The sequence below is a fragment of the Protopterus annectens genome, chromosome 1.part1 (genome assembly GCF_019279795.1).
Source record: "Protopterus annectens isolate FY-2018-M chromosome 1.part1, PAN1.0, whole genome shotgun sequence".
NCBI classification, from domain to species: Eukaryota; Metazoa; Chordata; order Ceratodontiformes; family Protopteridae; genus Protopterus; species Protopterus annectens.
In genome coordinates this window covers 20,968,120-20,995,275 of record NC_056726.1, presented here as the reverse complement: position 1 = coordinate 20,995,275, position 27,156 = coordinate 20,968,120, and the positions used below count along the sequence as shown (strand labels likewise).

The following is a 27,156-nucleotide window of genomic DNA, read 5'->3' as shown; positions in this document are numbered from 1 at the left end:
ATGCCTAAATGCTTTTGTGCTTTTATATCTCACAAGTTCTCTTACTACTGTTTTTGAAGTTGGTGGACATCATTACTAGCTGTTGGTATTCATTTACATTAAATGTTTTGTGTTCTGTACCTGCCCTAATCCATTAACAGGTTGAGGAATAAGACCAAACAAGTGCAGTGCTTTGTTGCATGCATACTGACTTCATAGTGTCTTTCATAGGTTGGTACTAGGCTATCAGCCCTAGGGCCTATACAAGCCTAGCCAGATCAGTTCCCTGGCTATTTTTCCCACACTATTTACTTCCCTGGACCCCTGTCTAGCAGGGCGACTGACGTGATCCCCGGGGTGAATTTCCTTTCTCCCATCCAATCGTCTAGATTCCTTTTGAAGAGGACCAAAGAGGCACTCTGCTTGACGTGTATGGGCAATCTATTCCATAGTCTGGGGAGTCTCTGGGTCAGGAACCTATCCCTCCAGCATGTTTTGTTTATTGTGATGAGAAGGTTTAGATCCTTGGAGCATGTGGCTCTGAGGGATTGGGATTTCTTTAAGTGTAGCATGTCCAACAGCTCTGGGTTTGACATGGCCTTGTATGTTAAGCAGAGATCGCCTCTGAGTAGACTATATGCGACAGAGTATAGCTGGAGTTTAAGGCGGTCAGCTTAGGGCATCTGCTTTAGACCTGTGATCCTTTTAGTGAGGTATTTCTGTGGCCTTTCCAGTTGTTGCAGATGTCTTGAGAGGTACATACCAAATGGGGCGTTGTATTCTATAATGGGTCTAATGAGGGATGAGTACAGTGGGACAATGACCTCCTTTTTTCTGGATGAAAAGCCCTTAGTGATGAGGTGTGCCACATAGAAGGATTTCCTGACTGTTGTGGCGATGTGGTTATCGAAGTTGAGACCACTGTCCACCTGTGTCCCTAAGTCTCTTATCACACTTTCGGTGTTTAGTGTACTGCCACCTATATGGTAATTCACGGATACATGTTTTTTCCCAAAGGGGATAACTATACATTTCTTGGCATTGAGCTTGAGCCCATGGCTCTGGCACCAAGCATCTGTTTCTGTAAGGCCCTTTTGTAGAGTATCCACATCATTTGGGGATTCAGTAATGGCTCCCAGTTTGCAGTCATCTGCGAACTTTGTTATCCAAAGTCCCTTAGTGTTGGCCTGTACTTCAGAGAAGTAGATGCCAAACAAGAGCAGTCCCAGGACTGAACCCTAAGGTACTCCACTTGTCACTTGTCTGGAGCTGGATTTGGAGTCAGCTACTTTTACAGTGTGGGTTCTATCAGTAAGCCAGTTAGCAACCCATTGGGTGACGTAGGGATTAATGCCCAGCTTAGTAAGTTTATCTATGATTCCAGAGTGGGGGATGGTGTCAAAGGCCTTGGCAAGGTCTAGATTGGCTGTGTGGACCACCTTCCCCTTGTCCATGGCTCTGGAGACTGATTCGAAGAAATCATTCAGGTGACAAGATCAGCCCTTCATGAACCCAAACTGGGTGGGGTCCAGTGTTTGAAGGTTGCCAATGTCTTTGTTTATAAGTTCCATGATAATACGCTCCATGGCCTTACAGATAAGGCTTGTCAGACTGATGGGACGGTAGTTTCCGGGATCCAAGGTGGATCCCCCCTTGTGGAGTTGGATAACTGTAGCTCTGAGCCACTCAGTGGGCACGAAACCTGAGGTGAGGCTATGATTAAACATGACACTTAGGTGAGGTGCCAGTTCATATTGTAGTTTATGTAGTACACAGCCTGGGATGTCATCTGGTCCCATGGATGCTGTATTCTTAGCTTTGGAGAGTGCATTTTTTACCTGTGTGGCCGTTATTACCGGAATTTGACAATCTTCCGGTATTGAGATGGGCCATTTAGGGGTGAGAGGGGGGTGAAGTTGGCACTGAATCGATCTGCCAGGATATTGGCAATATCCTTGGGATCAGTATACTTGCCATTCTGTTTTAGCTCAGAGCAGATCTGAGCATTGCCATTTAGATTCTTGACATAGTTATAGAATGCCTTGTGGTTGTCTTTGGAATTATTTTCGTAACTAGCTTTGGAGGATTTTATGAGGGATCTCAGTTTCTTACTGAGGCTGGTAAGGAAGTTTTTTGTATCCTGGGATTTTCCTCTTTTATGCAACAGTTTCTTCCTTTTGTTGTAAAGTTTGTTTATGGCAGAGGACCACCAGATTGGCTTCCTTTTTTTGGATGAGAGCATCTTGGTTCTATTTGGGATGGCACGATTCATGCATGAGGTGATGTGTTCGTACAGTGCCTTATTGTTGGATTCAGCAGTTGAACTTTCAGTTCCCGTCTGCATGGGTGTAATGAAGTTTGTAACTTCTGACTTGAGTAGCATGAAGTTGGCTTTGGAGAAGTTTTTTATGGAGGTTTCCTTACTGGGGGGGGGGGTGATATGTGGATGTTAAGGGTGATTAGCTTATGGTCAGACCTGACTAACGAGGGGGTGACCATAGGTGTGGAGCATCTATTTCCTATGTTGGTAATGACCAGGTCTAGGATATTGGAGCCCCTGGTGGGACTATGTATTAGTTGATCCAAGGCGTTGGAATTTATGAATTCCAAGAACCGTTGGGCAAAGGTGTTGGTACATGAGTAGTTTTCCCAGTTAATGGCAGGATAGTTAAAATCACCCAGTATTAGGGTGTTTGGTTCTATCTTAATATTTTCCAGTATGTTTAGAAAGGTGTAGTGAGAATCTTGGGGTATGGTGGGAGATCTGTAGCAAGCTACAATTTGGATTGCAGTCTTACCTAGTGTTAGTTGCACCTGGAGTATTTCAGACGCATTGTGTTGGGCAACTAGTCTGGTGGTGTGAATATCCTTGGTGAATATTGACACTCCTCCACCTTTAGTGTTTTGGTCCTCCTTTGGTGGCCGAAAAGTGTGGTAAGAGTTTCTCGCTATTTGTAGTAGGGTAAGGAGAGTGCCACTGAAGACACTGGATGAAGTTAGAATAAAGTATGTGAGTTCCATGGCAGGGTGGAATGGAGTCCTGACTAAGACCCAGGGGATAAGTTTGGGTAATAGGATTGGCCAGTGGAAGAGTTGGTCAGGGTGCTTGTTTGAATGGAGTGACCCTTGCCAGCTGTCTCTGTTTGAAGAGTATTTTTGCCACCACTGGGACAATGTGTGCCCTGTGCTGGTGTGCAAAGTCCCTGGCATACACTTTACGATAATGTTAGGAAGGATGGGCAGGCACCCTGAGTTCCCATGCACATGAGCATGGTAAAACAAACGTGCAGTGTCACTGCTTGCTCTTCCTGCAGGCAAAGACATTTCCTATTCCATGTTAGGAAGAGGTGTGTGTGTGTCACTGGAGAGTATGAGCTTAAAAAGAATTAAGAAAAAAGTGATTTGTCATTGCTGCAGGTGTAGAGTTAGTTGAAAGGTAGCCTGAAAGTAGGTGAAGACAAGCCTGGATTAAAGCTTTTGGAAACGCTGAAACTGCTACTGCTAAATAGTTGTGAATAATGTTTTAATTAAGGGTTTAAAACAAGTTACTACAAACAGCTGCACATTTTCTATCTTAATGTATGAATTCAAGTTGAATGGTAAAAGTATACAATTGATGACAGAGATAATTCAGCAGCGTTTCATTTTGTGTTTAACTGCTCATAATTTGGGATCTCTGATCTGATTTGAATTGTATGCAGTGCTAATGCCTTCCTGCCATCTTTATATGACTAGCATTTTCTAACTTCTCCTGCCTCAGAAAAAAGTAGCACTCTGAAAGCTGCCACTGTGATATATATAATCAAAAGCTACTACTTCCCACATTGGCCTTCGTCACCATATGTATTTGCATTGTGTTTCCACTTTTCCTGAAGTCTTTTGGCTTTTCCCGTTTAGGGGTTGCCACAGCTGAACTCCGGTCCACTTTTCCTATGTCTTGCTTTTCCATTGACTTAGCATGGCTGTATTCTGAATTTGTGTTTTCTTTCAATTTCTTTTTAGACAGCATCAGTACCATTTTCAGTTGTTAAAGATCTTGTAGGTTATTTCAGTTTGCTACTTAGAGTGAAAAAACATTTTTTTTTAGTTTGAGGGTGGAATTTTCCTTTGTCTTTGTTTCCTAACCTATTTTAACACCTCAGTATCACTCTAAGTGCTTTATTTGAAATTTTAGCCTGTTTTCCACAACATTGCTACCAATGGGGTTTGATGTATCAACTTAATCTTGTTTTTCCTCAATGCCTTCCCTTTCCCATAACACATTTCAAGTCTGCTTTGTATGACTCATGCCAGATATAAGGAAGTAACTGTGAATTCCCATGCCATTGACATATAATAGGATTTGTGTAAGTCACTGTCATCTCCTATGCATTCTGTAAAAGAACTGCTTCTTTCCTGTCTCTAATCATCCTCATTTAAGTTTAGCTCGGAGCTTGTTTTACACTATATTTAGAAGTTATCCATCTCGGTTTTGCAGAATAGTATTTCTTTTGCACATTAAGAAATCAGTAGGTGAGTGGAATAATTTTATAGTTGAAAAGATGCACAATGACGAGTGCCTCAGAGAAATTATTGATGTTAAGGCAATGAATACAGAATTGCTTAATAGTTTGCTATTGAATTTGAGAACAGCACAGTACGTTCCAAAAGAATGCATTAGTTATATGACTAATGCAAGTGATGCTGAATTTCCTAAAATATTCGGTACCCACTCCCCTCTCCGGAAAAAAAAAAATGCTACACTGCATCGACTGTGGAATAGAGAGAATTTTCAGTACATTCTTTTGCTATGCCAGTATCCTAGATTCAGTTTTGCCAAATTAGTTTTTTGCTGTAATTTACAAATGTGGAGATGAATAGAATGTCAGGACATTGTAGAAAAGAAAACATGCCACAAGACAGCTGTTCCTCAGAAAGAAATAGTTGAGCAAACCTAAGTTACAGGAATATATTGTTGTAGATATAGTAAGGGTAAATCAATCGATACTAGTAATAAAACAAACCAAAGTAATCAAGCATTTTCTGCTACTTGCACCCAGAAAAAATGAAACTTTAAATAAATAAATGAATCTTTCTACTGCAGGCAGAGGGGAAGCGATTTATATCGGAAGTCCCTTGCTTTCCATTATGAGCTGTCAATTGCACTTGATTCTCCAAGGGTCTCTCAGTGCAGTGACAATTTTAACACCTCTGCAGTAGTGTGGGGGGAGGGGACCGACGATTCCTCTTGGACTGCAAAAGAAAACCCTGAACAAAGGCCTGCAGTTTAGCTGCTTTCTAGCTGTAGCTTGATAACGTCTAAGTATGGTGTAAAAGAGCTGTGAGCCAAGTATAAATGAGGGTGATTAAAGACAGAAAAGCAGTAGTCCTTTTACAGAATGTATAGAAGATGACAGTGATTCACACAAATCCCATTATATGTCAATGGCATGGGAATTCGCAGTTACTTCCTTATGTCTGGCATGAGTCCTACAAAGCAAACTTGAAATGCGTTATGGGAAAGAGAAATGGTTGAGGAAGGACAAGATCACATTGATATATCAAGCCCCATTGGTAGCCATGTTGTGGAAAACTGGTTAAAATTACAAATATAGCACTGAGTGATTTCTAAGGTGTTAAAATAGGCCAGGAAACAAAAACAGAGTGAAAAAAACACATTTTTGGTTCTAGAGTGTTTTCATTTAAATCAGTTTTCAAACTTGGTTATGCACATAGCCAGCTTTAGGCATAGGCCAACTAGGTGGCTGCCTAGGGCACCGCTGTAGCAGGGTCGCTTTTCCAGTGTTTATTTGGTGTAGGTAGACCTGGATGGGGGGCACCTGGGTGCTGTGGGGAGGGGGGGGTGCCGTGGAGCACTTTTGCCTGGGGCACCAGCTGACCTAAGGCCGCTGCTGGTTATGCAAGCCTGTAAATATTTTGGTTGAAGTACCCTCCCCAATGTTTCTCTGTAAGTGTAAAGTTTCCTTTCATTTATGCCTGTGCTTGCCTGGTGTCAGTAAGTAAAAGGTTGACGTGAACAGAGTTTATTGCCTTTGCTTATGTGAAGTGTTAGTTGTACTGAAACTCCAGAAATAATTTGAAATCCGATGTCTCTTCTGTCCTTAAATGATTGGTCTGTCAGACTATATGAATCTCACATCAGCAGCTTTAGACTTTAGAATCCAAGGTTAAGGCTTCTGTCCCTACCATAATTCCCTTCCATCAGCTAAATACCTCAGATCTAATTTGTCACACTTTAGATGTTTTGTCCTTGGCTAAGTGCTGTTTTGTCAGGTAAATGGAAAATGCCATGGTTCTTTAGACTTTTTCTGCCAGCTTATCCTTTCTCTAGTTTTTTTTTACTATTTTTTTCCACCTTAGAAGAATGTTTTCCTGTCTAGTGTGTTTATTGTGTGTGAGTCTTTCATCTTGATGAAGAAAAGTTCTTATGCTTCTTGTGTGAGACCAGAGCTCTTTTCAAAAGGCTGTCGAAACTTGCATTATAGCAGCTTTTCCCTGAGGAAGAGAAAGTAAAAGAATGGATGGCAGTCAGGGAGAAGTCATTGAGAAGCCCTGGGAGAAAGAATCAAGGAAAAGATCTCCTGATATTGGAGATATCTAAACCTTCATATCAGAGTCTGCCATTAGAGCCCGTCACCAACTCCTCCATTCTGCAGATCCTGGTTTGCGGGAGTTAGGCCTCCCTCCTACAAGAGAGGCCTTTTCATCACATCTCTAGGCAACCATTGTTAGCCTCTTCCCCAAGCATAGTGTTGTTAGTGAGGAGACTTTCCAAAGCTGATTTGGACGGGTTGATGGGGAAATTACTGAGGACTCAAATTCAGCTAGGGGTGCTCCCTGCACAGCCCATTATTTGGGGGGGGGGGGGCTGGAAACCTTTCTTTCCACTCTTTTGTTGATTACTTCTCCTCCAGTCCGACCTTCAGATCTGGTTTCAGTGGATCTGAGTGTTCCCCAGGGATTAAATGTGTCTGAGATAAACAACTGGGTTTGTTCATCTCAAACAATATCTCTGATCTGGTTAACTCTGGCATCAGATGTCAGTGAGTCACTGAGCTGAGAGGTTGGCAACATTGCCAGAGGGGGGTGGAGGTCAGGATGGACTTGGAGACTTTTACATCATTCTCTTCCTGTCATCACTTCAACCCTTGACATCTTGACTCCATTATCAGCTTTGGAGCTGGATAGGAATCTCAGAATGCACCTTTGTCAGGGGTCTTCTGATTCTGCAGCACTGCTCTGAGACCAATTTCAGCTTCTGCCTTAATGGCTTTTGAGAAGGTTCTGTCTAAATCTAGAGAGCAGGTCTGCCTTTAACATTTGGAACCATCCCATCAACCTGCTGTTGACTTTGGGTCCTCTTCTTTCTCCTGCTGCTACCACAGGACAACCAGTCCCCAGAGATCTTGAGATGGTCCACATTGTGGTCTCCCCTTCTGCTTCAGAGTTTTCCCTGAAACATCTCACCATGGAAGTACATAAACATGCTTGCAAAAGGAGGCACCTGAACTTCCCTCAGGAGTCACTCACTGAGGATACTTATTTTGAATGAGGGGAAGTGTTTCCATGGATCTCCCTTAGAGGATGTTTCGTTTTTTTGAGATCTTAGAATTATTGAGACAGAAGAGGATATGGTCCACAGATGCCACCCTCTCTGAAGGAAACTGTATTCCTTGAGACCTTCAGGCTGGCTCGTATACTTCCTGGGTAGTCCCTCCTGCTGACAACTTGTGGATTTGGGTTTGCAGCAGGCTTGGAAGGAACAGGACATGGTTGAACTCATTCTGTGTAAGCCGGACAAGTTCTTAGTCCCCCCAGAGGTCAGGCCATTTTAGAGCAAGAGTTCCATGGTACTTTCCATAATGGGAGCTTTCAGAGGACAGCTTTACTGTTCATTCCTGCAACAGGGAGTCCAGGGCATTAGACAGGTGTGGAAAGCAGGATTACACTTCAGTGACCTTTGCATTAAGGGTGTTGAATTACTTGGCTCATCTAACACATTTTCAGAGGGATCTGAAGGAGCTTTCCAAGTGTCTCTTTCAAGGTTCTCACCTGTGGAGGCCTGAAAAACAGCGGGTACTCAGTTGGCTACCCTACAGAACCTCTCAAATGTGTCCATGCACCTGCTGTCCACTGCAGCTCATGGAATGTCGAGAGCAATGAGCAGCAGCATTGCCATTCGACGGTAAGCCTGAATGTGCCTCTGATTTTGCTGAGCATTTTAATATGTCCTTTAATGGTTGTCTGTCACCTGCTTCACCTGACCCTTATGGGAACTGGCAATGCTGGCATAACATTGACATTCACAATGCTGGTGAAACAAAACAGTGTAAAACACTGAATCCCGAAAGTCCCAACTACTTCAGATCTAGGAATGACTGCTAGCATGGGTCACCGAGAGGGGGGGGGGTTACTGCTGTGTTTTTGGCATTGTGAGTATTGCTGTTAATTATCAATTTTGTTATGGGTCAAGTCGAGCAGCTGATGATCTTTATCAACTTTCCTTATTATGGGTCCACCCTCTTTGTACCGGACATAAGAGATGCTGTGTAGAAGTAAGTAGGATGGCAAGACCTTGTCAGCCATCAGGATCCACTTTTCTGCCTCCCCAAATGACATTTTTGGAAACCAGAAAGAGGCGAAGAAGCTTCAATTCCATAAATCAGCATTTTACACCTGACACTTCTAGTGACAGGTCTTTCCAAGGCAGAAGGAATAATCCCAACAAAACATTGCCCTTCTATCAGAAGTGATCAGCATTCTATCAGAGGTGGTCCCTCATTCCATCAGAGGTGGTCCGCAGAACCAACAGTTTCAGTGGACCTTCTCCGACAAACCCTTCAAGTGCTCCTAAATGGTTGCATAGCTACTATACATTGGAGCTGTAGGGGGATGTCAGGTCACTTGACTCTGCATCCCTTTACCTGGGACAGCCATCACCCAAAATACATGGGTGCAAAGATTCCTATCCGGAGGCTACACAGTCCTCTTTCTTTTTATACTCACTCAACTCAAGAAATCTTTCCGACATCCCACCTCTGCAAAGGAAGGATTGAGCACAAAAAATAAAGCTGTTAGACAAGCGAGTCATCCAGCAGATCCCACCAAACCAACAAAGATCTGGAATCTCTAGTGGTTTTTTTTTTTTTTTTTTTTTTTTTTTTTTGTACCAAAGAAAAACGGGGACCTCGGGCCCATTTTTGACCTCATCCAACTAAGTCCATATGTAAAACAGGCAAAATTCTGGGCCATTTTGGCTCCGTCCCAGTTTCCTCTTCTGAGGAAGAATGACTGGATGTGTTTACTAGACCTTCAGAATGCATACTACCATATAAAGGTAGCCAGGTGGTCCAGAAGGTTCCTCCACTTTTAGCTGGGAGTCTGTTATTTCCACTTCAGGGAACTGCCCTTTGGTTTCACCACAGCCACTGTGATGCTTACCAAATGCATGGCAGTGGTCACAGCTCACCTTAGACTGCAGGCATTCCATGTGTTCCCTTACCTGGTGACTGACTCATAACTGCCTTATCCAGGAGTCTGTTATTTCAAGCCAGGATTCTTTGCTCTAGCTTTGCGCCTTTTATGAATCACTGTCAGTATGGAAAAATCAGAGTTGGCTCCTGTTCCTGCAGTAGAGTTTATATGGTCCTATCTGGATACAGCTTTATAAAAAGCCAGACTTCTGGAGTAAAGTCGTTTAACCCTCTGGCAGCAGGCATCATCAGATTTCCTTCCATATCACTGTTGCTGTGTTCTTTTCTCTTGGGAAAGACTGCCAAGATAGCCTAACCTCTGCCCAGTATACCAAAGCCTTTACACCTTCCCGTCATCATATGCCACATAAGCAGTAGCTCACTAAACACAAAGTGTGATGAGACCTCAGGATACAGGCAGACAGTAGTCTCTTGTTTGATAACCACATCGCCACAGTAGTCCGGAAATCCTTCTACGTGGCACACCTCATCACAAAAGGGTTCTCCACTAGAAAAAAACGATGTCCTTGTTCCTCTCTACTTATCCCTCATCAGACCCATTATAGACTACAATGCCCCATTTGGCATGCATCTCAAAAGGCAACTACAATTGGAAAGGCCACAGAAATACCTCACTAAGAGGATTATCGGCCTCAAACAGATGCCATACACAAAAAACTCCTGCTCTACTCTGTTGCATATCACCTACTCAGAGGCGATTTCTGCCTAACATACAAAGCTATGTCAAACCCAAAGCTTTTGGACATGCTACATTTAAAGAAATCCCAGTCTCTCCAAACCACACGATCCAGGGACCTAAACCTTGTCACCACAATAAACAGAACATGCTGGAGGGATAGATTCCTGTCCCAGAGACTTCCCATACTCTGGAACAAACTATCCATTCATGTCAGCAAAGCCACTCATTGGTCTTCTTTAAGAAAAATCTTGACGACTGGATGGGAAATAGAAAATTCACCGTGGGGGTCGGGGAAGTTATTTTCTTGGGTGGCAAAAGCCAGGGAACCTTTCTGGCTAGGCTTATATAGGCCCTAGGGCCAATAGCCTAGTATCTACCTATGAATCTATGTATGCACTACTCGTAGCACATAAGGTACGTGCATGTCATATGGACGCCTTATCCTCAAGATTTCTTTGCTGCTAGTCCAAACTTTACCTGTGAATTCTCTCTGTATGCTGTTCACTGAGCTGGTTCATCTGTTGAGCCTTCTAAATTTAAGTGCCCTGTCAGGGTTCGTTCCTTCCTTTTTTCTTCCTTGCTTGTTTTCATGTCATTCAGGGAGGGAAAGTGTGATTGTGGGAGGCAGAACCTTCTCAGAAAGGTAGACAAGTGCCTTTTTTGTTTTGGTGCTATGTACTGCAGCACTCAGTGTGATATCCATCGGGTGTTTTTCCTTAAGATGCACTCTGCAGCTGTTTGTCTTTCCTTTTTATTTGGAAATTCATCATCTGAAGTCATTGACCCAGGGTGCCATGATCGAATCTGGCCACCCTGAATTTCATTTGCGTCTTAAGAAAAAAACTAAAGCACATACTGAATCTGCTGCTGTCCATCTCCATCGAATGTTTCCTTCGGGTTGATGAGGAACCCAAGGATCAGCCTATGCTGATGCAAATTCCCTCTGCCGCAAACCAGTTGAAGGCGAATGCGGAGTTGCCTATGTCTAGTACAGATGTAGAAGGAGGAACTACAGCTGATTATATCTGAAGGGTCTAGGGGGATTTCCCCATTTTTTAGTCAGGGAAGAAGTGCCGGTAATCCTCATTGAATCCTTACCTCCTAGATTTGTCAAGGCAGATGTTTCTTTATCTTATTATTGCCAAGTGAACCTCCAGGTGTTTCTGCAGTTACCTCCTGCTGATGCCTCTGTGTCTCAAATATTGCTTGTTAGTATTTGCATTAATAATTCCAAAGCCATGCTACATACCAGGTATGAGAATATTTCATATTAAAGCATACTTGATGACAAACAAAACTGTATTGATATTTTACCTCTGTCTAATGTAGCTGAAGAGATGTTGAATATTATTTGCATACTGTTTCTGTATTGTAATAATTTTCATATTTCTCTAGATATGTCAAAATTCAGGTAACACAGAACTGCTTAGCCTCATAGGAATGCTCACAGCTGTATGAATAAAATCCTGTTGGCAGTATGGGTCTTGCTTGAATGGCTACTGAAATATCATAAGGTTTTAGTACAACATAACAAAAATTAATATTCACTGCCTTTATTTTGGCTTATAAAATCCCGATTAAAGCATCAGATTGAATGCCACTAACATAAAGATTAATTTATCCAGAGTAGTTTGCCATTTACAGTTTTCTAGTAACACTTATGGTTTCAGAGATGTGAATATTTATTTGAACTGTAGATTGAAAACTTAATTTTTTTAAAGGTTCAAGCCACACCCACTGGGCGTTAAAAGTATACACTCAAAGAGGGGGGAATGAGTTAAAAAATAAACTATAAAAACAAACGTGGCTTCTGTGGCAAAAAGTGGCAGGACTTTACTCTGGCTGATTAATACCACCATGGCTATGAAACCCTTACAAGGATTGTCTGTCCTTACTGCTCCCTAGTCTTCCACCCCATCAAAGAGAAATAGGGATTCTGATCCTTCTGATGAGGAGTGGGATTCTGGTGAAGAATCCTTAGCATATTCCTTACAAATGCACTTTCATTTTGCTTTGGGCTCCGATGAGGAAGATTTTTTTACCCCCTGACCCTTTTTTGAGGAATAATCCTTTGGGGTTACAGTGGTCTGTATAATGGAATACTTTTAAGTGGGACTGTTCCCAAGTCTCTGAGGTTCCAAAGAGCTATTGTGAACTCTTGCAAATGGACTCACCTAGACCTTCTTCAGTCCCTCCTGCCTTAGCTGCCCTTTTGGACACATTTACTGCAGCTTCTTGTGCTCCTGTCTCTTAGCTTCTGGCCCCTAAGAAAATAGATTTTATAAAGTGCACGAGGATCACAAATACATGTATTAAAGTCCTCCTTGTGGTCCTGCTGTTGTTTCCATGTCCACAAGTATGCCATCTTTTGAGATCTGCCTTTTAAGTAGCTCCCCATTCCATTAAGTGCAGCTAAAGCCACCTCTAAGGCAACTGCATCTGGTTCTCTCATTAGTTGCGCCTGCAGGCTTTACCTGAGGACATTAAGGCCAAACATTTAGATTTTCCTTTAGACAACCAGAATCCTTTTGGCATTGCAGCTGCAGAATTGTTTAAAACCCTACTGTATAAGGGCAAGTTTATGCAGGACCTCAAACAAATTTCTGTTTCTCCTGTACCCAAGTTACTGAGTAACTGTCCTTTGAAATCTTTTGTCCCTAGGCAGCCTAGACAGACTGTCAAGTTTGAGAGGGTTTCTAAGCAGATTTTCCCATATAAACCTATTCAGAGTTCTACAGGTCAAAAACCTTTACCTGATAAATCTGCCTCTAACATCCAGCCTCCCTTCCCCTTTGCTCAGATTCCTCTGCCCATCAGGCTTGCCCTTTCTTTCCCTATTTGGCAGCAGATAACTGATGCTTGGATTCTCTCCCATCATCTAGCATAGTTATTTTATGCCTTAGAAGTCCCCTTCCCCCATTTTCTGGCCTTCCTCATCCTCCTCCTTGCCATCTTCCTCATTATGAGATCTGGTGGCACAAGGAACTATATAAGCTGTTTCCTTGTCTCAACAGTGAATAGGTTTCTATTCCAGAATGTTTCTGGTTCCCATGAAGGAGAGGTCATGGAGGCCCATTCTGGACCTCTCTTATCTCGGCACCATTTTCAAGATTCCTTCATTCAGGATGTCGCCTCTTCAGACCCTTTTCCCTATTTTGCTTTCCTAGGGTTTTCTTGTCTCCCTGGCTTTGAAGGATGCTTTCTCCATATTCCTATTCACCCTCTTTTCAGGAAATGTTTACGTTTCTCTGTTTCCTCATGTCATTATCAGTTTTCTGCTTTACCTTTTGGCCTTTCTGCAGCTTCAAGGGTATTTACCAGATGCCCCCCCCTGTGATGCTTTCTGCAGACTTCAGGGAATTCAGACATTCTGTTATTTGGATGACCTTGTGGACCTTTTCGTTCAAGCCCCCTTTCAGCAGTTCTCGCTTTAAAATCTACACTGTTTCTCCTGCACAGTGTGGGATTCACCTTCAGTCTCAAAGTCTGTTTTAACTCCTTTGGACCAAGTATTTTTGGATTGCAGGATTTATACCATCCCATTGTTTCTTCTCTTCTGCTTCTCAAGATCCTGTCTTTTTGACTGCTTATTTCCATTTTCTTCCTCTTCCAGTTATTCCTGCAAGAGAATTTCTCAGAGCCCTGGGGTTCATAGCATTCATTAGTTAATAGCATCCATCATTCAAATGGTTCCCTTTGCCAAACTCTACATGAGGAAATTTCAGTGGAATGACAAGACTGTTTGGATCCAGAACTACCACATTGTTGAGTTTTCAGTTCTTCTGTTAACCTGTCTCAAACTCAGACTTCACTGGTGGATTCAGCAGATCTAGGAACCCAAGACACCGGTAAAAAAACATTACCAAACAAGACCAATAACCAACAAAAGATAATGTTAGAATCAGGCAGTCACCAGCCAAATGTTATCAAGCAGTAATATTTTTGTTAGTAATAGGATTCAGCAGATCTCTTTAAACCCAGATCTGCCTTTTCAGGTTCCTCTTCCTACTGAAGAGCTGTACACGGATGCTTCCCATCAGTGTTGGAGAGCTTCCTCCAACATCCTGAAAGTTCACGGTCTTTTGCCCCATTAACTGATGTCAGACCACATCAGTATCAAAGAAAAGCGGTGTCTAATCCTAGCTGTTCAGGCCTTTCACCCTCTTTGGATTCCAGGTTATCTAAAGATTTTTACAGACAGTACTGCAGTCATGTAGTAGACCAACAAGTGTGTGTGTGACAAAATCTTACTTTCTTTGCAGGCTGGCTTTTCAGGCTTGAGATTTTGAAACCCTTTATCACTTTGTTCTTCAGGCAATATACATCACTTTAGAGCACAGTCTGGTGGCAGATTCTTTGAGCAGTCCATGGTGCATCCTCAAAAATGAATGTCTCAGAAAGGTGTTTGCGGACATTGTACATCCGTGGGATATTCCTCGAATAGATCTTTTCCCTCCCCTCTGAACAGACAACTTCCCCAGGTCTATTCCAGACTTCCAAGTCCACTGGCATGGAAAGTGGACACCATGTCTTTTTCTTGGAAGGGAATGTTCCTGTATGCCTATCCTCCTCTTACATTACTTCCTAGGGTCTTGCACAAGATCATGTGGGATGCACCCAAAATCTTGCTGTTGACTCCTTTTTGGCCCAGACGGCGCTAGTCCCCTCTTGTCTTTCACCTGACCTCGATATTCATCACAAGCTACCTAACAGGATGGATCTTCTCACAAAAGACAAGTGGTCTGTCATTCATCTTTACTTGTCTACACTTCAAGTGAAACTTTGAGCGATAAGGCTTTGATTTCCTTCAGGCACCAATTTTCTGAGGGTGTGCTTCAGGTTTTGCAGTAGGCCAGAAAACCCACTATTAGAAAGTCCTGTGTAGTTAAATAGAAGAGCTTTTCAATTTGGTGTTTCAGGCATGACCAAGACCATTTTTCTATGGGGGTTCCTATGGTCCTTTCTTATTTGTGTGAATTGCTTGGTACTGGTTTGTCAGTTTTCTGTTAAAGCTTATTTGTCAGCCAATGTGAAGTTGTTCTGTCTCACCGTTTTGTTCTTACACGTGAGTCGGAGCCGATCCCTTGGCTCCGAATCAGCCGCTTTCATGCTCAAACTGTCAGAGAAGCTCGAGACCTAGTGTATATCCCATGATGCTCTACTGTGAATCCCCAGCTCTAGTTTGCCGCTGCAACGGATCAACAGCTCGTTGGAGGAAGCTCAGGCCAGTGATTTAAAATTTCTTATATTAGGATTTTTTGTCTTTTAAATTAGTATTACACATACTTAGATTTCAACCTTCTTTATAGTATTAAGGTTTTTTGCCTGTTAAGTATAACTTGTTTAGGATCTCTAAAGTTTTTTTCTTCAGGGCTTTAGGCCTCTTTTTCTTGGGCGTGACAGGGCTCTGTCAGCTGTTGTGTTTGTGCGTTATCTACTTATATAATCTTGTGTGCATTATATATCTAGTGTGAGTAGTTAATATTAGATATTTAGTGTGTTTATATTATATATACATATATATATATTCTGTAGGAACTTGGTTAATACTAGTGTGTTGTTGTAGTTAAAAGTAACTAATTTTCTTAGACTAAGAATTCAGGGACCTGAATTATTTAAAATGTCAGAGAAAACAAAAGTCGGGGTTTAAAAGGTGTGAGTGTGGTCAAAAGCTGTCTGTTACGGACAACCACTCAACCTACGTCTACTGTTTAGGCTCTGTACACCTACAGGAGGTGTGCGCTATCTGCCACTCCTTTAGCGCCAGGGTTCTCTTGGAAAGGCGGAGGAAGTTGGTAGCTAGAGGACTCCTGAAGCCTGATTTTCAGGCTACCTTGGACAAGGCTGACCTCTCTTCCAAGGCTTCGAAGGGGTCAAAGTCTTCCAAGGGATCCTCGGAGCCCAAGTCATCGGCTCCGAGTTCCTCTGGTGTGATTCGTGCATCAGCTCCACAGGCCTTGGAGCCGTGTATCGATCCTCTACCTCGGAGCCCAGTTGTGGAACCGATATTGGAGACTCCTCGGTATCCAGTTCTTCAATCGGTTCCATCTTCTGCTCCTTCGACCCATCCCTCGAAGCATTCTTCGAGGCTTTCCGATGTGGATCTGGACCGAGTGGTCAAGAGGCTCTTGGAGAACCCGGCCCTGGCCAAAATGCTGTCTGCTTCGAGCCACTCTGTTTCGAAGCCTGAACCCCCAGCCATAACTTCTCCATCTCTGAAGCCAATCGAGCTTTCGGAGCCGGGGCAGGTGGAACCGATGTTGGTAGAGCCTTCGGAGCTGAGGTTCGATCCACCTCCCTCGGCTCCATCAACCTTGATCTCCTTGGTTCCGACCGGGGAATCTCGAGGCCGACAGTCCCTCGCTGGCTCCAGCGGGGAGAGTCGAACCGATACCTCGGTTCGACCCCTACACTCGAGGCTTCGGCGCAGGTGGCCTCTGCTCCGTCCTCTGGATTGGAGCAGGGGGTCTCGGCTCGGAGAGAGCTGCTGGCCTCTTCGGAGCCGACTGACTTCTCTGACCGAGATTCTGGTGCCTTCGATGCCATGAAGAAGGTCATGTCTGCTAAGACCACGACCTCCTCGGATCTGTCTTCCCCTCCCCCCAAAGGGCCTCGTTCTTCCTCTTCCCAGCAGATCCCCACCAAGCGTCAAGATCCAGGGCCTCTGGTATCCCCATTGGGTGGCCCCTCCTCTCTAGGGACTTCACCGGACGCTCCCACCGATGAAGTACTAGGAACAGATTGTGCAAGAGGAGGCACTTGGATTCCCCACAGGAATCCCTGACATCTGATACCGACTTGGAGAAATCAGAAGGGTCCCCACGAGCCCCCTCAGAGGATGTCTCATTTACAGACTTATTGGAAATCTTAAGGCAGAGGGGTGATTGGCAGTCCCTTGCCCCTACTGAGGACGAGTTGGTCCTCCTGAAGGCCTTTGGATCTCAACCATCCACCTCCTGGGTTACCCCGCCCTTCGAAGAACTGATGGAGCTGGTTGCTCGAAGGGCGTGGGAGTCCCCTGATTCAGTGGAATCGGACCCTCGGAGGCCCAACAAGTTTATTACTTCCCCTACTGATAAGGCCTTTCTAACAAAGGGAGTCCCGGTTGATGCCATGGTGATGGCGGCGGCCACCAAGAAAGAGATGTTGGAAACCTCTTCTGCTGTCCATCCTCCTAATAGAGATTCTAGGACTATGGACAGATATGGGAAAACACATATTTAGTTCTGTGGCATTTTCCATGAGATCGCTCAACTACCCGACACATTTTACCCGTATTCAACGAGATCTCCTCAAAGAGCTGGGATATACTCTCCAGGGTAACACAGCTAATGCAGTTTCTGAGAAGGTGACTGCATAACTCAACATCCTCAATTCCATAGTAAACTCATCCATGCGACTCATTTCTTATGCTGCCGATGGATCAAGTAGGGCGGCAGGCTCAGCGATAGCTCTTCGGAGACAGTCCTGGATGCGCCTTTGCTCCTTTGCGGAAGCCTTTAAATCTTTCTTCGTCAACACCCCATTCGATGGATCAGCCTTGTTCGGACCCAAAGTTAAGGAGACAGTAGGTGTGAACAAGAAGGAAAGACTCTGTTTGCCGTTGGAGTCCGTTTTTCCACCCCAACTAGACCATACCCCAAAGGGCAACCAAGTGGGAAAATGTGGTTCCGGAAACCCCAAGGAGCTTTCCAAAAACACACCTACTGATACCCCCTTTAGAGGCAGAGGAGGGGGCAAAAATGAAAGACGCCGTCCAAACGGCAGAGGCGGTCCGCAAAACCAGGGCGACAGGGAACAGTTCTTTGGGAAACCCTACCAGCATTCCTGAAAGGAAGCCCGGCTGTCCTACTCTGGAGGCAGTCAGGGGTCGCTTGGCTTTATACCCAAATGCCTGGCTAAGCATTACAACGGATTCTTGGGTAAAAAGCATCATTGCTAGAGGTTACTACATTCCCTTTACAACCCCCCCCCCCCTATGGGTACCAGGATCCCAGACGTTCCACCCAGTCTGAGAGAACTAGCAGCCATAGAAATTCAAAACCTGCTAGACAAAAGTCATCCAGCCAGTCCCGGCAGACCAAATAGGATCCGGAACTTACTCGAGGTTCTTTTTAGTTCCAAAGAAAACAGGGGACTGGAGGGCCATACTAGACCTCAGTAAGCTCAACACCTTCGTCAAGAAGGAGAAGTTTCGGATGGTCATGCTGCAGTCAATTCTCCCATTCTTAGCAACGGGCAATTGGATGTGCTCCTATAGATCTCAAGGATGCTTACTACCACATCAAAATGGACAGAGCATCCAGAGATCACCTGCGTTTCCGGCTGGGGGGCAGTCATTACCAATTCAGAGCCCTGGCCTTTGGTGTCAACACAGCCCCCAGGGTGTTCACCAAATGTATGGCAGTGGTCACTGCTCACCTGAGACTATTGGGATTCTGGGTGCTTCCATATCTAGGTGACTGGCTCCTCACCGCCACCTCCAGGCATCAACTAATACAAGCAAGAGACTACACCATAAACCTTTGTTCCCAGTTGGGTACAACCCTAAACTTCGAAAAATCTGTGATGTCCTTCAAGGATGCATCTGCAGTCCTAACATATGGGTTGTCCTGCCTCAGGCAGCCCTTCGGTCGGCCGGATTCCAAAGTCTGGGTCTGGCCTCGGCTGATGTCGCACTTCACCCGACGTCACAGCTGCTGGGGTATAAAGGCATCAGCCGCCGCCATTTTCCTCAGTCTTTCTTGCCGCGCGGTGCCCGAAGCAGAAGCTGTTCGCAAGTGCCGGTCGGTCAGATCCAGAGATTTCTATTACCGAAGACTTCTAAAAAGCTAAGTATCCCGTTGGGGACTCTTTCTTGCCTCAGCCGATGTCAGACAAAGTAAATAATTGTTTAACTTGTGGGAAATAAATACCTCATAAGGATTTCCACTCTTACTGCCTTCCTTGCTTAGGCCCAGACCACGACGTATCAGCTTGTCTAGCCTGTGCTTCCTTCAACCGACGGACGCTTAGACGTCGGACGGAGTTTGCAGAGGAGTTTTTTGGTCCCGCTTTTGCATACAAAATGCAGTCGGAGACTCCGACTACTCAATTAGCTAAAAAGCGCAAGGAAAAGGACCGACACTCGCGGTCCGCGGTTTCGGCTGAAACCACGGTTAGGCCAACCGCGAGTGTCTCTGTTTCGGCTGAAACAGAGTCCTCGGTCCTTCCTTCGGCCGAAAGCATGCCTCCGATAGCCGAGGCCTCACAGAGCATGGCTGAATCTGCTACTGAATTTACTACTACTGAAGCAGGCACCCAGGATTTGTCAGACACTATTCCTTTAGACATATCTACCCCTGCACGTGGGGCTGCTAGACCCCCTGCTTCTATGTCTATCAAGGCTTTTCCCAGGGCTAAAGCAGCTAAATCTTCAAAGGCCTTACCTGCTAAAACTCCCTCACATAGGCCTACCTCTAGTTCCCAAATACTCAGCCTGGCTGAGGATCTCATTTCTTTGATCAGGGATCCCAACCTCACCCAGACAGGGCCTCTCAGCCCCCTCCAGATAAGAGGCCTAGGACTGAACCCCCGGAACCTGTCTCTACAGACTATTTCTCGGATGACTCAGATATTTCAGACCCTCAGGAAGGCCCATATTCTCCTTATGAGGATTCTGATGCAGAAGACTCCATTCCTTCTGCTTCTCCTCCTGAAGAATTTTCTTTTGGGGAAACCTTACATGCTATGAGGGAACACTTCCAATGGCAGGGCCAGGATTTTTCACATTCAAGGAAAAGGCTAAGGACTTTTTTACACTTACCACAGCATAGGCCTTTAGCCATTCCTCCAGTACTAACAGTTGTTGATGATGCATATAATGATGCCTGTACTGCCCCTAATTCTCTTCCTCCGGCCCCTGCCAAGCCTGACAGATATTACAGGGTCCCGGACACACACTACCATTTGTATAAGGCTCCTGTTGCAGACCCTGAAACCATTTCACAGGGCCCTAAAGGTGTGGCAGCTGCCTCTGCCAAAACCCTCTTCCCTCTGAAAGGGAATCTAGAGCATTAGAGAGATGGGGTAAAAGGTTTATACTTCTGCTACTCTTTCGCCAGGGCCTTAAACTGTCAATTTCACATGATTCAGTACCAGGAATTTTTGTTAGACCAGCTAAATAAAAAAACTGTCCTCTCCTGAGCCTATAGACCGCAAGTCCCTTCAGGATTTGGTACATAACTCTCAGCAGGTCAGTAACCATTTCTTAAAATGTGGCTATGATGCACTGGAGGCTTCCTTTAGATCAGCTATGACTGGAACAGTGATTCGAAGACATGCCTGGTTAAAAGAACAATCCTTACCAGACCATGTTAAGTCAAAACTCCTAGATGCTCCTATGGAGAAACAAAGTTTGTTTGGCTCCCCTGCACAGGAGGTTCTAAAGAAGGTGGAAGAAAAAGCAAAATCTGTCCAAACAGTCAAGGATTTCTTACAGGTCCAACCTCCGAGGTTTAGCAGAAATTGGCCTTCGAAGAATTGTTTTTTTTTTCCAGACAACTCCAGAGCACAGAGAGGCAGAAATAGACGCCCAAGAGGCAGAGGTCAATCTAGGGGTGCCTACAGGGGACGTCAATGGCAACCTACCAACCAGAGAAGTACTGCCACAGATTCAACTACAACCATTTCCACAGGGCAGACACAATGACTTGGCTCTGGTTCCGCCTACCAGGGAACAACTGGAAGCACCCTTGGGCGGAAAACTAGCCTTATTTTCCGACAACTGGCATTACATTACAGGAGACAAATGGACTTTACAAACAATAGACAAGGGCTACAGGTTTCACTTCCACACTCTACCAAAAACGAGAGGAATGCCAAACCTACTACCAAGCCAAAAAACAGACGCTCTAAGACAAATCAACAACTTACTAAGGATGAGAGCTATAGAAAAGGTACCGCCTATGGAACAAGGCCAAGGATTTTACTCCAGGCTTTTCCTTGTACCAAGAAAAGAAAATCAATGGAGACCTATTCTCGACTTGTCCGCACTGAACACATACCTCATTGTTCCAAAATTCAAAATGCTGACCCTCCATCAACTTCTTCCCATGCTGGGCAAGGAGTCTTGGCTGGTGACTCTAGATCTCAAGGAGGCATACCTGCACGTCCCTATACGACCAGATTGCAGAAGACACCTCAGATTTCTTGCAGGATCAGAGCATTATCAATTCTCAGCATTGCCCTTTGGCTTCTCTACTGCGCCCAGAGTATTCACGAAATGCCTGGCATCAGTAATTGCTCATTGCAGGCTTCAGGGAATTCAAATTTACCCATACCTGGACGACTGCCTAATACAAGCGGACAACAAGGCAAAATTAACAAAAGATTTGGAGAATGTCATACAACTGCTGCAAGCCTTGGGATACACAGTCAACATGCAAAAGTCAAGACTAGTACCATCCCAAAGGAGGATAACATTCTTGGGTGCAGAACTGGATACATCAACTCAGATGGCTTTTCTCACAGAAGAAAAACAAAAGCAACTACCAGTCTATTTCATGACATTAACAACACAAACTCAGCTTACTGCAAGGAAAGTCCTGCAAGCCCTGGGTTACATGGCATCCTGCATAATATTGATTCCGCATGCTAGGCTGCATATGAGAAAGTTGCAATGGTACCTAAGGAATGTATGGTCTCAACACAAGCACAGTCTAGAAGCCCAGATTCCAATAATTCCATGCCTGAAGCAAGAATTCCTGTGGTGGGCTCAGGCCTGTCAGTTGAACAGAGGATTGCCTTTCCACAAATTTTATCCAAGCCAGACCATCACCACGGACGCCTCAGACCTAGGCTGGGGGGCACACATGGTGGACAAGTGTATACAAGGCCTATGGACCTAAGACCAGCTGAATCTACACATAAATCTAAAGGAGATGCTGGCAGTGAAACATGCGATCCAGGCATTCAGACCACTCCTTCAACAAGGTCACCTGCTGATAAGGACGGACAATACCACAGTCATGTGGTACATCAACAAACAGGGAGGTACACACTCATATCCTCTATGCCGGATGGCAATGGACCTGTGGAATGTGGCCCTGAATCTCAACATTCAACTTCAGGCCAGGTTTGTACCAGGAAAAGAAAACTCACTAGCAGACACCTTAAGCAGAACTACCACGGATGCTCATGAATGGATGCTGCATCCAGATGTCTTCAAAGCCATAACAAAGAAATGGGGACTACCAGAGATAGACCTGTTCGCCTCCCCACACAACCACCAATTGAAGAAATTCTGCACAAGAGCATACCACCCACTTGCTTGGAGGGTGGACTCCTTTTCCTTCAGCTGGAAAGGCCTGACAGCATATGCATTCCCACCTCTTCCTTTGATGTACAAAGTCCTACTGAAGATCAAAGAGGATCAGCCAAGGGTAATCCTGATAGCTCCAGACTGGCCGAGGCAACATTGGTACCCGCTACTGAGAAGCATGTCACGGACACACGCATGGCCTCTACCTCTATGTCCCTTACTTCTAACACAGAACAACTACAAGATCCTACATCCAAACTTGAAAACACTGCAGCTAGCTGCTTGGAATATTGCATAAAACAAAATAACCCAGATTTATCTCAAAGGGTTAAGGACATGATCCTGGAGGCACGCAGACCCTCCACAAGGAAAACTTATTCAGCCAAGTGGAAAAGATACCTCATTTGGAGTGCAGCAAAGGGAGAAAATGTCTCATTGGCAAACATAGCACACATCCTGGAATACTTAGCAGAACTGTTCCACAAGGGCCTGTCCTACTCCATTAAGATTCATGCATCAGCAATTTCAGCAGAATACAACATGGATCCTCCTGTCTTCTCTCATCCTCTACTCATCCTCTACTCAGGCAGTTCTTGAGAGGAATCAAAAATGTAAAACCTCCAAGGAAACCACCTTTACCTACATGGGATCTCAACTTTGTGCTGGAAAAGTTAACACTTCCTCCTTTTGAACCAGCAGCAACAGCAGATTTACAGTTCTTGTCTTGGAAAACTGCTTTCCTGCTAGCAATCACTTCAGCAAGAAGGGTATCTGAGTTGCAGGCATTAATGGCAGTACAACCCTTCCTTATCTTCCATCAGGATAGAGTCTCTCTGAGAACTAACCCTACCTTTATGCCAAAAGTGGTCTCCAGAGTATCATTGAACCAAGCGATTCATTTACCTACATTCTTCCCCAACCCACAGAATAGGGGGGAAAGACTGCTACATACCTTGGATGTGCACAGACAATTACGCTACTATCTGGGCAGAACTAAGACCAACAGGAAAACTGACCAGCTTCTGGTAGCATATGCAACAGGAATGCAAGGAAAAGCAATTTCAAAACAGACAATCTCAAAATGGATAGGAAATTGCATTCGATTTTGTTACTCTTTTCATGGAAAAACAACTCCTGAAAATATCAGACCTCATTCCACAAGAGCTACAGCCACCACTACAGCTTTCCTACGAGGAGTGGCTACCAAAGACATTTTAGAAGCTGCTACTTGGAGCTCCGTGCATACATTTGCCAAGCATTATAATCTTCCCTTATACTCCAGATCCCGAGCAGGTTTTGCAACTGCTGTTTTGCAAGCGATCTTAACTACACCATCTTTATCTTAGTGCCTCCTCCCCCAGTTTGGCTATGGTATTCTACCCATATGTTAGGACTGCAGATGCATCCTTGAAGGACATAGTACAGTTTTGTACCTACCATAAATGTAGATGTCCGATAGGTATGCATCTGCAGTCTGGATTACCCACCCTCCTTTCCCCTCTGTGGTATTCCTAGGGTATTTACCCCTCTTTTAGCTAGCTGGGGGAATCTATTATGGTGTATTTGTTTGTATGTATGTATGTGTGTATATATATATATATATATATATATATATATATTTTTTTTTTTTTTTTTTTTTTTTTTGCTCTCTACTGTTTGGAATTATTTGCATTTATCCAAATTTAGCCTTCCTAGAGGGCACCTGGCATCTGGGGCAAGAAACACTGAGGAAAATGGCGTCGGCTGATGCCTTTATACCCCAGCAGCTGTGACGTCGGGTGAAGTGCGACATCAGCCGAGGCCAGACCCAGACTTTGGAATCCGGCCGACCGAAGGGCTGCCTGAGGCAGGACAACCCATATGTTAGGATTGCAGATGCATACCTATCGGACATCTACATTTATGGTAGGTACAAAACTGTACTTTATTGCCCTCGCAGCATATTACATTTATAGGGGCAGAACTGGACACAGTCAATGCAAGGATCACGTTGCCCCAATCAAGAATCGTATCTCTCAAACATCATCTGTCCAGCCTGTTGGTCCGGAACAAAGCTCTTGCGTCCCAAATACTACAGCATTTAGGCACAATGGCAGCCACGCTGATAGCAGTTCCATTAGGTCGAATGCACGTGCGAATACTCCAGTGGCTACTCTTCGCTCAATGGTCTTACCAACGTCTGCCCATGTCACACGAGATCCGATTAACGAATCTTTGCAAGAAAGATCTCAATTGTTGGTTGAACAGCGACCAAGTGATAATTGGACGTCCTTTTGTTCTTCCTCAACCCACAGCCACAGTGACCACGGATGCTTCCCTGATAGGGGGGGGGGCTATTTCAGGGAAAGACTGTCCAAGGCACTTGGTCAATCATGGAAACACATTTGCATATAAATGTCCTAGAGCTGAGTGGTGTTCCTAGCGTTGCAACACTTTCACAATTGTCTTCCTCTAGGTACAGTTGCTATCCAGACAGACAACATGTTGGTAGTCTGGTATATCAACAAGCAAGGGGGAACCAGATCATACCCCTTATGCCGGGAGGCCCTAAGAATTTGGCAGTGGGCTGTATCCACCAGACACTTTCTGATAGCAACGCACATCCTGGGGTCATCCAACGTGATAGCGAACAGACTAAGCAGAGCCATGCTGTTGCTTCACGAGTGGTCTCTCAAACAGAAGATGGCGGAAGAGATCTTCCGCAGATGAGGCCAGCCTTGCTGTGACCTATTTGCATCTCCAATGAATGCCAAATGCAGCAGCTACTTTGCCCTTTATCCCCCACCGGGGAACAAACCAAGGGACGCACTCGTACACGATTGGCCCCCGGACCTCTTGTACGCCTTTCCGCCAATACCCCTAATTCCCAGATTCATACAGAAAGCCAAAAGTCTGGGAAGGACTGTGATATTGATAGCCCGTCTTGGCCTCAACAGATTTGGTTCCCCTTCCTGTGGAAGTATCAAGTGGAAGAACCATGGATCCTGGACCCAGTGCCGGATCTTCTGACTCATTCGTCGGGAGTTCTTCATCCCTCCCTCACCTCCCTAAAACTGACAGCTTGGCTGCTCCAATTCCCACATTAGCCAGGTCTCGAGATTTGTCTTCTGCGGTCCAGCATATTTTAGTTTCCTCTCATAAACTCTCTACCAGGAAGCTATACAATAGCAAATGGAAATGGTTTGTTCACTGGGCCTCTCAACAGGACATTGATCCTTATGTAGCACCTGTTCATATCATCTTAGAGTTCTTATCTTCCTTGTTCCATAATGGCGCAGCAGCTGCCACCATTAGAGTCCAATTGGCAGCTATTTCCAATTTCCATGTGGGGTTTAATGGGTCTAACATCATGTTGCATAGACTATGTAAAGCATTCTTAAAAGGAACCCACCATCTCAGACCACCTATCAGACATCCTGTCTCTCCCTGGAATTTGAATCTGGTTTTATCCCAATTGATGCTTGCCCCCTTCAAACCCGCTTCATCCTGTCACGTAAAGTTCCTCTCTTGGAAAACTATATTCCTGGTAGCCACTACATCTCCACGTAGGGTCTCCAAACTTCAAGCCTTGTCCTCCAAACCCCCATATTTGATTTTTCATCCCGATAGTCTCCCTTAGGACTAATCCTACCTTTCTTCCCAAGGTCTGTTCAGAAGCTAACTTAAATCAGTCCATGGAGCTTCCAACCTTCTTCAGGCACCATACCAACAGACTTGAATATATGTTACACAAACTTGATGTACACAGACAACTGAGGTTCTGTCTAGATAGAACGAAAGATTTCAGACGGTCAGATCAACTTTTCGTCTCTTATGCAGAAAATAAGAAAGGTTTTGCAGTATCAAAAATCACATTGTTTAAGTGGCTCTCTGCATCAAATCCATTTATGCTTCCACTAGTCAGCCATTAGAATCTAACGTCAAGGCCCACTCGACACGAGCTGTTTCTACGTCATTAGCTCATGCAGCTCAATTGCCCTTAGATACCATCTGTGCACCTGCCACGTGGTCAAAACCTCACATGTTTGTCACTCATTACAAAGTGGATAGGACCTCCAGGGACAGGGCTGCCTTTGGTTCCACTGTGCTCAGGAATGTTCTCCGGTGAGCCACCCAGGATCAGGGTGCTTGGGAAGCTACCCACGTGTAAGAACAAAGCGGCGAGATAGAACAACTTCACATAAAGAAGTTATGTCCTTACCATAACGTTCCATGTGAGTTGTTCATCTCGCATTTTTGTTCTTACATTCCCCGCCCACCTTCCCCCTAAAGTCGAACAGGATGGTTGCCTTGGTAGATTGGTCAAGTTGTCAGTCTGTATTGCATATTCTATTTTTCCTATCTACAATCTTTTAGCTACCTTCATAGGTAGACACTATAGTTTCATTTATTCCTGTAGGCTGTCTTTGTTGCAGCATACTAGATCTGGGGATTCACAGTAGAGCATCATGGGATATACACTAGGTCTCGAGCTTCTCTGAGAGTTTGAGCTTGAAAGCGGCCGATTTGGAGCAGAGGGTAGGGCTCCGTCCCACGTGTAAGAACAAAAAGGCAAGATGAACAACTCACATGGAACGTTATGGTAAGGACATAACTTCTGTTTTCTACCCGTCTTCCTCTGGCTTCTGATTTTGAAGTCAAATAATTCCTAAAAGGCATCCTTCATGTCAGGCTATTCATCTTCTTGGTATCTTAATTTTCTT

General features: G+C 44.6%; 1 protein-coding gene across 1 annotated transcript in view; it reads left to right on the top strand.

Moving 5' to 3' along the window:
- Positions 1-27,156, top strand: part of ZFR (zinc finger RNA binding protein) — a 1,793,456-nt gene that overhangs the window by 422,878 nt on the left and 1,343,422 nt on the right. The gene's annotated exons all lie outside the window — the stretch shown is intronic.